We start from the raw sequence: 11,896 nt of genomic DNA on the forward strand, positions 1-11,896 counted from the left end.
TGCACAGTTAAGGGGTGGGTTACCATTCAATGAGAGGCTATACAGCAAGTAACATACTGCCTAGGGTTAAATAAGAAAGGAGTGTGTGCAGGCATGTATGTATGTGCATATGCATGAGGGTGCATGGATTTCCCAATATACCAGCTGTTTAATGTGTGATTTCAGAATATAGGATGTAGTCCAAGCAAACCCAAACATTTCTCTTGCTACATGATGAGAATTCCTTCATGAAAGAGACATGACTGTATTTCTTTCTCCCAAAACTTTAAACCCTGTCACAACAAAAATTTGCCTTTGGATAAGTAACTCCATGAAATTGTATCAGTTACTTAAAATGACTATGGTTATACTTTGGTTCCTTCTTAAAAGACTGCTTCAGTGCACAAGGGGATAAGAAAGAAGACATGACACCAGAGAAAAGTGGAGAGAAAGCAGGAGTGGCTTCAGTGAGTGGAAAACTGAGACACTGGGGGCGCATTCTGTTTCTGCGCATCACCTCCTGAGAAACAGCCTGACATATGGAAGGCATGGAAAGCAGGCAGAGGTGGAGGGAAGAACAGGCTTAAATGTAGTTTTTAAAAAACGTAGCTAGTCACTGGAATCTCACTCCTGGAATCCTAACCACTCTGGAGGCCAAGACCTGAGGATCACTATCGGAAGCCAGCTCAAGCAGGAAAATTCACGAGACTCTAATCTCCAATAAACTACTCCCCCCCCACACACCCAAAAAAAAGCCAGAAGTGGAGCTATGGCTGAAGTGGTGAAATGCTCACCTTGAGAGAAAAAGCTAAGGGACAGTGCCCAGACCCTGAGTGCAAACCCCAGGACTGGTATACACACACACACACACACACACATGCACACACACACAGAATTTGTGTTTTGGGTGCCAGTCCTGGGCTAGAATTCAGGGCCTGGACATTATCCCTGAGCTTGTTCAAGGCTAGAACTCTCCCATTTGAGCCACAGTTCTGCTTCAGATTTTTTTGGGGGGGTTGTTTTTGTTTTGGTGTGTGTGTGTTTGTGTGTGTGTGTGTGTGTGTGTGTGTGTGTGGTTTTAGTGGAAATAAGAGTTTCACAGACTTCACTTTCACTGCCAAGGTTAACTTTGAAACATGATCCTCAGATCTCGGCCTCCTGACTAGCTAGGATTACAGACGTGAGCCGCCTGTGCCTGTTTTTATTCGAACACTTCAGTCTTGTCAATCCTCAACCAACTTCCTAAAGATGGGGTCCCGGGGCTTACCACTGCCAACCAGGCCTCAGCTGGCCCTTGGCAGATGAAGTTAGGCCCTAGGGGAATATGGGACTCTTTGTCAGGCAGGTCCAAGTGAATTCTGTGGTTCTGTGGCTTCCACGACAGCAGTGATGGAGATCATGGTTAAATAAGAAAGATAGCCAAGCACTCCACTCCCCTGTATCCTCAACTCCAGGGAGAAGATTGCAGGAGCAGGGATACAGGGGACAGAAGCTGCTGGCTCTGGTCTGAACCCACACCCTGCTCACATGGGGTCCTCTGGTCACAATCGCAAGATGTAAGAAGTGAGAGTTTAGCTGCCCAAGGGGGAGGGGCACTCCCACTAGGAAGGGAGACCAGCAGGGAAGGAGGGAAGAAGGAGGGAGAGAAAGGGAGGCTGCGATAACAGACAGAGATAGCCACACTGTTACTAGAAACCTTGGGTCTAGAAATGTTGCAAATTGTAAGCCCTTTGATACATTTATCACTAAGTAGACTAGACTCTTACTAATCGAAGATAATTCATGGAAGTCTTACACATTTTAGGCTGAAGGTTACAACTATAAAAGATGAGTAAGACATTTAGCCTTGCCAATTACTGACCTTTTTCCTCCCCCTGACAATCTCTGGGTAAATTCTCGGCTAATTGTTCCCCTTCCCTCTATCTTATTTTATAGTCATTGCCACATTCAGATTTCTAGCCTCATCAGGCCACCAGAAAATTTCAAACTGTGATTTTTCTAGTGACCTCCTTTCTTCTTTGGTCTTTTTCTTGGCATCCTTCTGCTTCAATCTTTTGTGGAGGGGGGGAATATATCAATATCTCAGGCAATGTTGTATAATTTTAATTCCACTCTTGCTTATTAAAGCCATGGTGGTGGGGTCTATTTAGATTCATGGAGCCCTTCCACATGGCAAATATGTATGAAGAGACTTGGAGGTGGCTGGGATGGGATTTTCCAGGACCCATGGCCGCCTTTGCCCGGAAACACAGGCTGATCTGCAGAGCCTTCCATGTCCTTATCTAGCAGATCCGGTGATGGACCAGCCACTACCAGTGACTCTGAGTTTCCAAATTCTTTTCCTCTTCCCCCAGGTTCTCTGACACCGTGGCCGCTGAGGTTCCGTTCCCATTTTCCCTTCATCCTCCAGCAACTTCTTTTCCTCCCGCCCCTGCAGGGCCCCAGTTTTGGAGCCACCCAGCTCACCACGGGCCTTTTGTGCACAGTCCTTGGTGCCCTGACTCACTTCAGCTGGTTCCTCTCTGTGTGTCCATGACTCCTCAATGTCCAGCCTCTGGCCCCCAAAGCCTTGCTGACAACCCACCTAACCCCCCACCCCCCCACACACACACACTGGAAGCAGATTCCCCAGCCCACCACCCTGACAGCACTCGCTATGACCTAGCTCCTTCGTGTGGCTGGGTAAAACCTACCATCTGTCCAAGTTCAACTCGATACCACTGCCATCACCGTCCCCTCACCTCCAGTGAAATAGGAAGCCACCCAGAGGTCTGGCTGCCTTATTGTATTGCACATACTCGTGAGAGTTTGTGTCCTGCTCCTTGTGTTTTTATATGTTCAGTGTCAAACATAGAACCCAGCCCTCAGATGAACGACCTCGGAAGCCAGTCAGAGGGACAGGGCCGCAGCTTTCCCCCACGCGTCGAACCAGTGTGCATCTAACATGTATCTAGGTTTCTCGGGCTCCCTGAGCTGCTGCCCAGGCCCCGGGTATGAGAATATGTCCTTCCCAGTTCTTTATTCTAAAGAAGTTGCACAGAGTCCTTCTGTGTCATGATGGAGGCAGATACTTCAGAAAGCCCGTTTCTGGTGTTCCGTTTTTCACACATGCCAGACACTGCCTCTGCTCCTCCGAGGGGTGAGTTGGGGTGTGTGCACGGCAAAGAGCCTAGCTAAAACATACCCACAGCAAGACCCTATTGAAAAAGTATCAGAACTGGCTGGTAAGCACAAGGCTCGGAATTCATAACTGCCCTGGAAACTAGTCTGATCCTAGCTAGAGATTCATTTTCCACCTTTGGTTTAACTTCTTATTTGTTTTTCATTCAAGTGTAAGATGCTACTAGATGACATCCAGTCTTGGCATTGTATTATTCCTCTGCCAGAGTTTGACCTGATTTCTTGTTTTGGGGGACATTTTTTAACTTTAAAAGTCTTGGAGAGAATGTCTGTAATCTTGACAGGAAAATACCATAGTGAAGCCTGGCATGGAACTACATTCCTGTAGTTCCGGCTACTAAGGAGGCTGAGGCCGGGGGATCACTTGAGCTCATGAGTTTGAGACCATACTGGGCAACATTTGAGACCCCATCTCACCCCCCACCATACGCATATACACATATTCTCTCTCTCTCTCTCTCTCTCTCTCTCTCTCACACACACACACACACACACACACACACACACACACACACACACACACACACACACATACACATGCACACACATGCATGAGTCCGAAGCAGAAACCTTGCACTGAACTTGAACTTTTTCTCCAGGGAAGAGCACATGGCACGCTTAGGGCTCTCTGTCATCACTATCCTCATAGGAAGACTGAGAATGTTCTCTATATTAATTTTTTTAAAGTACTTTCTACCTCTCTGGCTGTTGACTCTAATTTTTTAATGTGCTGAGTACAAGTCAAATAAAAAAATTGCATGTTCTTCTATATTAACACTTATTTAAAATGAAGTTGTTAGCTTTCTTTTTAATACAACCTAGGCCATAGTTCCCAAGATGTGAGAAGACTGGCCAAGGGTGCGAATAATTCAGATAGTTGTTCTTAGTCTGATAAATATACTTTGCGGAAATCGTCAACAATTCTTTCCATTGCAAGTGCAGTGGCTCATGCCTGGAATCCTGGAATTCGGGAGATGGGGATCAAGAGGCCCATGGCTCGAGGCCAGCCTGGATTAAAAAAGAAAAGAGTTAATGAAATCCCACCTGAATAAACAAGCCAGATGTGGTCATGCGTGCCTGTTGGCCCAGCTATGTGGGAGGCCTAGGGAGGAGGACAGAAGTTGGAGGCTGCCCTGAACAAAAACACCAAGTGAAAAATATAAAGCCCAAGAGAAAGGGCTGAAAGTGTGGCTTCGTTCATAAACCATTTGCCTACCAAGTGCAAGGCCCTGAGTTCAAATCTTAGTACCATAAAAAAAAATCTTTCCATTGTATCCTCAGGTCACAAGTACATATCTATGAGGTGACAGCCAGAAGGCTGCTCTAGAAAGACTGTGAATGAGCAGGAAGATCAATGTTCAGTCCTGCCCATGGGTCAGCCTGGTATTACAGGAACTTGGGGGCTGGAGGGTGTACAGCGGTCAAGATGACCCAGAGAGAGAGACAGAGAGGAAGGAAGAGACAGAGGGGGGCGGAGAGAGAGAAAGAGAGAGAAGCGCATATGATTCAGGATGTATAGCATCAGGGTAGATTCAAGTTCTCTTGTCTTTCTTACCTACAGCCAACAGCAGGCCTTCAGTTTAGGGATACATCGCTAGGCCTAGATAACTGAGCATGAGATAGCTGCAGCGAGGATAGTGGCTTTATTAAAAGGAAAGAAGGAAGAAGAGTCATTCCCAAGAATAAATCATTACTGCATGGGGCGGGGAGGGCTCTCCTAGAAAATGCCTCTCATTAGACTTCAAACTCGGAGCCTTGCTTTGCCACCAGGCTGGCAACAACTCCGAAGTTTGACTGATGACTGCAGGTGAGGCTGAGGGGAGCTGACACCCCAAATGTTGCTGAGGGAGAGAGAAGCAGGTTCAGTTCTTTGGTAATAACTCATAAAGTGAATTTGCCCTTTGACCCAACCACTCTACTGAGCATTTGTCCTACTGTACCTTGCAAAAGTACAAAGCGACATAAGTTCAAGGTCATGTCTTGTGACATGGTTTGTAGCAGTGAAAGATGAGAAATAACCCAAATGTTCAGCAATAGAGACCTTGACCACATCAACTATGGGACACCCTCCCCTCCCCGACCCCGGAATCAAGTACTATGCAACAATCATCTACAGCAAAGATTTTGGTCTCGATATGAAAAGATCTGCAAGCTGTATTGTTAAGTCTTCTGTGATGTGCAATCTTTTGAATAGTGTGCGTGGAAGGGATAAGAATGTATACATGTATTTGTATTTTGGAAACACTGAATGAGTAAATCTGTTTCAGGTGACTATCTGTAGAGGACACAGGAGAATGGAATGGAGTGGAATGGAGCTAACTTCTCATATACACTTTCCTATGTGGCTTCTGATGGTGTGTGTGTGTGTGTGTGTGTGTGTGTGTGTGTGTGTGTGTGTGTGTGTGTGTCCCAATAGTGGGCTTGATCTCGGTGCCTCTTGCTCTCACTTCTTTTCTTTTCTTTTCTTTCTTTTTCTTCTCTAGGATGGCACTCTAACTCTACTTATAGCTGCTTTCTGGTTAACTGGAAATAAGAATCGTACTGACCTTCCTGCCCAGGCTGACTTCAAATCTTAATCCTCAGATCTGATCCTCCTGAATCGCTTGGATTATAGGCATGATCCACTAGTGCTTGGCTGTGATTTGATTTTTTTTAAATTGTACTAATACAGTAGATACTCAAAATAAGTATAACTAAAACTAAAAATATGCCTGAACGCTGTCAGATAACTGGAGTTAGGGGAGTAGTGTTTGGTAGATGCTGACATCTATGGCTAAATACTTGGAGACCAGACACCACCACCCCCAACCCCCTGGCCTCCCCCTTCCCTGCCATCTTTCTTGTTCTTTTCTTTACCTTGTAACTGAAACCCTAACTTTACTTTGTACCCAGTTCTGGTAACCACATTCTGGTATTGCTTCCTGGGACTCAGTCCCAGCTGTTGAATCCTGCCTGTTATGCTCTGTCCTTCTGGCCCTGGAGTTCTTTGTGTCTGTCCTCTGTCCGTCTTATCTGGCCACACTCTGCTGGGAATGGCATCTGGTCTCTCAACTCTTGGCTCACTGCTGTGGCCTTGTTACCTGCTGACAGCTGTAACTGGTGCTGCTTGCTCACCTGGTCTGCCAGGTGTCAGCTTCCCCGCACCCCTGCACTGAACACTCACCCCCTGATGCCCACCAATTTCCAAAAGTACACCAGTGACTGTGACAAGCTAGCATCAGGCTCGGCCATGTGACAGCACACAACTATGGATTTTATATGTACCTCTTACTTGTCTTCATGAGATCCCATTAGATGGGCAGAGTCTGTTTTACAGATAAGGACATGGAAAAACATGAATTAAAATAACTTAGGAAAGGCTGAGCAACCTGCCAATGGAAAGCTAGGACTGGATATGTCTCATTCCAAACTGAGGAATCTCCATGCAAGGAACTCCTATGGCTTAGGGGTCTAGATCCTGAGCAAACTCTCCTGCTGTTCCTCTCTCTAGTGCCTGGGATAAACTTAGTACTGTAGTTTAGGCCCAACTCAATAAATGGGCTGAATTCCAGGGTCAGATGCTACCAAAGCTTTTTTTTTTTTTTTTTAACTATAATCAGCCTTTCAAGTATGCTCAAACCACAATTTATGAGCAATTACCTTATTCTCTTAGCTAGGGACTACCAATAATATGAAATGAGAAATGCTGGGTATGAAGAACACATATCAGCCTTCCGTATTCCTTCCTTCTTTTTCCCCTCCTTTCCTTCTTTCTTCTTCATTCCTATAAGAAAAACTAAGAAAAAATTACATGGTCTTAAGAAAGCTATATTACCTAGAAAAGAAATACTTTTACTCCACTGAAAGCCCATGGTCAGAAATCATCTTATATATTCTGTCATATTGGTAATCTTTGTTCTAGACAGGGTTTGTTATAATATAATTTATTGCAAAGGATTTCTGATGGAAACAGGATCATGAGAAACATGCTCAGAAAATATGCCAAGTAAAGTTTGTTGAGATACTTTTTGTATTTTCTAGCTTAGAATTCGATTTTTTTGATCCTTGGCTTTAAGACATTTCAGTACACATATTGACAGACCATTTATGGGAAAACAGTTTGAGCCTCAGTAATAATGATCATTGGAATAGATACAAAGCTAAGGTAAATGTACTAATTGAAAAAGTTGGAGAGAAATAAAAGCCACTAAGTACACTCTCATACCAATTCTTTTCCTCACACTCGAAGATACATCCTTCAACCCTGCATGCTCCCAGAAACAGTCATGCATGGATGCCATTACGAAGTTGAAACCATAGATATTTAAAAAGTCCCCAGCCCAACTCCTTCAAGGATACTTGAACTACTGATAACTGGCAAATGCAGGAACAGATCTAAGGCAGATTTAGGGATGAGGAGGGTTTTTCTATTCAGAAGCATGAAACAACTCACATGCTCTGTTCGTTTACTATAGCAATTTTCCTAATTGCTATCATTTGTCATTCTATTTATTGGATTTGCCTAGAGAAATTAAAAGGTATTAAAATATTTAGGCATTAGATGAACTTAGATTCGTTTCCTTCAGTTAGCTGTCCCTGCAATGCGTTCTGAAGTCAAATCTCAAGCAAGTCTGGAACTTGATGTGACCTTTCCTGCTGGGAAGCAGAAAGATAACTGCATGCAAAATAATTTTAGAAGTGTGCGATCACGTGATATCCTAATCCACTTTTCATGAACATTCCTTTCAAAATTAGAAGTATGATATAGTTTCAGTTAATAAAAGCACTACACATTCTGTGCACAAAGTCCAAATGAAGAAAAGCAGGGCTAATAGGAAAAGCAAAATCACCTATAATCACATTCAATGAAAGATATTTACTTAAATATGAATGTAATCAAGACTTTTACCCTAAACTTTGATTCTAGCAACAAGGTAAATAAACTCAGGCACTTTCTTGCAATAAGCACTGATACGATAAATTACTAGCACACAAATAAATTATGTTTTTAAGAGTAGCTAATGGAGTCTGGAGATGTAGCTTCGTGGTAGAATGCTTGCCTGGCATAGCCAAAGGCCCAGGAACTGATCCTTAGCATTGAAACCATCGGTGAATCAACCAGTCAATAAAACAAAGTAGAAATTTGAATCGGGATGGAAGTAGGGAACCCCCTGGCAGCCAGCACTGTCAGGTTAGGCTGGAAGTTTATGGCTCAGGGACTGGGAACTGGGATATTGGCCTTACCTGGAGACCAGACTTGGTCTTGTGTCTATACAGGATGAATATCTGGGAACAAAGAGGCTGAGTTAAGGAGAGGATCTTGCACGTTTGCTTAGTCCTTTAAATGGCACTAAAACCTCCAGCAACAAGAAAGAGCAAGACATTTTGCGAGATTCAGGTCTTTGAGCAGAGAGGAAAATAAACCATCTCCTCTGAGAAATTAAAACCCTAAGCCCGAGTGTAAGATCTAATTTTATACTAGTCGTCTAGCCAGAGAATCCTCAGCTGATAAGCTAACAGAAAAGATGGGCAAGAAAAAAGTGGGCCACAACCCAGGGCAACTTTGGAAAGCTGGAGGACCAAACATGACCATATATGACAGGAAACCTCTCTAACCCTGACACACAGGAAAGCAGGTGATTGTTCAGTTGAGCTCAGAGTACAGAATCACAAACCATATGAAGAAGAGTCCAATGACCCAATAGAAAAATGTGTAGCCAATGAAGTGAACATTCTACAGCCTGCAGAAAGACTGCTATGTTCAAAATGATGAGAGGAAGTTAAAAGGAAGAATAGAATACTAATGGATGACAAAACAAAAACGGGATGGGAGAATTCGAAATTAGAACAAATGAGATTTCTAGAAATGAAACTTTGTTGTTTATTTGTTAAGCTAGATCTTGCTCATTAGTCCAGGCTAACCTAGGCAGGAGAATTTGTGATTCTCTTGCCTCAGCTTTCTGAATGCTGGGATGACAAGTATGACATGCTTAGCTAGTCAATAGACTCTGTGTGTGTGTGTGTGTGTGTGAGAGAGAGAGAGAGAGAGAGAGAGAGAGTGAAAGTAGTCAATATACCATGTGTGTGTGCGTGTGCGCGTGCGTGTGTGTCTGAGTAGTATGTGTGAGTAGTGGGCCTTACTTGGCTTTTTCACACAAGGTTGGTATTCAACCACTCTGCCTGGGCTGGCTTTGAACCATGATCACGGTCCTCAGATCTGGATCTTCTGAGTAGCAAAGGTTACAGGTGTGAGCCACCTGGGCTCAGCTCAGGCAACATTTTTATAAAACTAAAAATATACAAACAGAAAAAGCCAGAGGTAGTTACAGCTTTTGTGGGATCTAAAGTTTTAATAATTCAGGAGACCTTTGGTAACAAAAGAACACTAAATTACTAATAGCTTTGAATTATAAAAGTTTAATTCCTTAAGTCTAAAAGTTTAGGTTTACTAAATCGCAACAAGTAAAAATTTCAATTATAACCAACTGTGACAAGGCCTCACAAGGTCCACAAATATACCATCACCCTCGATTATTTTCGTTAGAATCAGCATATCTCTCCTGTATTATTTTGGACATATCTCTTTGCTCTCCTCTTGCTATGACAATGACTCTGGAATCTTGTCTTCTACCAATAAGGTAGAAGGACAAAGCGGTCTTGTAAAGACGAATTTTGTCTATTAACCCAGTGAGTTGAAAGTTTGCTTTTGTTTTTGAAATTGGTCATAGTTGAACAGAGGTTATTTCAGTTGAAATAACCTCAGTTCATTACTCTGTGTGTGTGTGTGTGTGTGTGTGTGTGTGTGTGTGTGTGTGTGTTGGGGTGGGGGGGTTCCCCAGATAACTCCAGCCTCCAGCCTCTCATCTCACAGTCCCAGTAAGCTGGTCAAGGTCAGCTGGCTTTCGCCACACCCCCTGTCCCCACCCCTACCTTGCCAGGGCTGTTAGCAGCAGAAGCAGCAGCAGCAGCAGCAGCAGCAGAGTGTACCAAATCAACCATGAAGCCAGGTCACATGGCCCTGAGCTGGGAGTCCAGCCAGCGATCAGCCGGATCCTTCTTGGGAATCAGTGAACGCAGGCTGTCACTAGAAAATGGAGCCCAAAGCCCTTCATGCAGCCTCAGGACCACGCACAAAGGCGCCAAGGATGGCCTGCAGGCTGCGGGACTGGGTCCTCCACTGCCTCTGGGGGCCCTGCGTCCTCTGGAGCTTGGGAGCACGCACGCACGCAGGCTGCACAGCCTTCATGCTCCATGGTGGCTCAGGCCGAGGCAACAATGGTAGTCATAGTGGTGGTTGTCAGGAGAGTTAAGTCATAGGTGCAGAGGGGAGAAGCACGGCTCCCTGCGCCCTGACACTGACCCAGGAATACATTCACGGAGGCTGCGCTTCCTTTTCCTTTCTGCTATATGCTCTAGTGGGAGGGCACCTGCACAGCAAGTGCTAAGGCCCTGGGTTCAAGCCCTGGTAGTGCCAAGAAATAAAACAAGTTTTTAAAATTACCAGAAACTAGGAGAAAGTTCCTCACCCTGCTAAACCCAGTCTGCTCTTCCCTCTCCTTCAATCTGTCTGCTCCTAGAGCAGGTGTGCTGTTTGACCCGGAGTACTGGGATTTGAAACCAGGGTGTCCATTTACTAGGTGGACAGATGCTCCGCAATTTCAACGGTGCTTCAGCCCCACCCCACCTCTTTTCTTAGCTACTTTTCAGGTAGGGCCTCTGTCGGCCTGGACATTGACTCTGCCACGTCTGCCTTCTTCACAGCCGGGATTGCCAAGCTGCACCATCACACCTAGCTTGTTTGTTGAGATTGTGACACAGTAACTTTTTGGTCTGGGTGCAAACTGCACCCAGCTTCAACTGCATCTTCCTAAGCTTTGTCTCCTAAGTAGTGGGGGTGACAGTGTACACCACCATGCTGGGACCAAGAACGTCCATTCTTGTCTGCCTGTGTTCCAGTGGTAAGCAGCCAGCAGCATTGGTTCTTTTCCTACAGTGCCAAGGGAATTTAAATCTATTCATTCAGGAAAAGTTTCAGCAAGTCCATCTGGGTAACATGGCTAAATCCTCTATAGTCAGCCTTATCTACATCAAGTTAGTATTGTATATTAATGTTCAGTCCTCTTCTTTCTGACTCTACATTCTTTCTCCACATTGACTCTGAAGAGAAAGAAAGAGAAGAGAACTAAAGAAAGAAAATAATTATGTACAGCATATCCTAAGGCCAAAACAGTAATAGCTACTTTGGGGAGATTTTTAAAAATAGATAAAAATAGATAACTATATAACAATAATATGTGAGAAGACAGTATCAAATGTTATTTTATTATAATTTATCTTAATAACTGTGGCATATTCCACATTTCAGATACCTATAAAAGGAATGGAAAGCCTATCTTCCAAAACAACAAAAGAAGAAAAAATTGGAACAAAGTCAAACAGTCCATTAGAGAGCAGGAAAAAAAGTCACAAATAAGAAAAAAATATGGTAAATAAAAAACAAAATGAGATGTTAGAAATAAATCCAATATCAGTAACACTAATACCTCTTCCTCTAATAACTACTACTATTGTTGTTCACCTGCTACAAAACAGATTATCTGAATTGAAACACAAATTCTATGATCCTTAAATGTTGCAGCAATATTATGAGGAAAAATATATTTTTTTTTTTTTTGTCGGTCGTGGGGGCTTGAACTCTGGGCCTGGGCACTGTCCCTCAGCTCTTCAGCTCAAGGCTAGCGCTCTACCACTTGAGCTA

General features: G+C 43.9%; 1 long non-coding RNA gene across 1 annotated transcript; it reads right to left on the reverse strand.

Moving 5' to 3' along the window:
* Positions 1-3,966: 3,966 nt before the first annotated feature.
* On the reverse strand, positions 3,967-10,308 carry LOC138819267 (uncharacterized). Its single transcript, XR_011369383.1, has 4 exons — positions 10,069-10,308; positions 6,799-6,934; positions 4,715-4,800; positions 3,967-4,167 (listed from the first exon to the last, which is right to left on the reverse strand). It is a non-coding gene; the product is annotated as an uncharacterized lncRNA (long non-coding RNA).
* Positions 10,309-11,896: the final 1,588 nt, after the last annotated feature.

The sequence above is a fragment of the Dipodomys merriami genome, unplaced genomic scaffold, assembly GCF_024711535.1.
Source record: "Dipodomys merriami isolate MVZ:Mamm:240054 unplaced genomic scaffold, mDipMer1.0.p SCAF_8, whole genome shotgun sequence".
NCBI classification, from domain to species: domain Eukaryota; kingdom Metazoa; phylum Chordata; class Mammalia; order Rodentia; family Heteromyidae; genus Dipodomys; species Dipodomys merriami.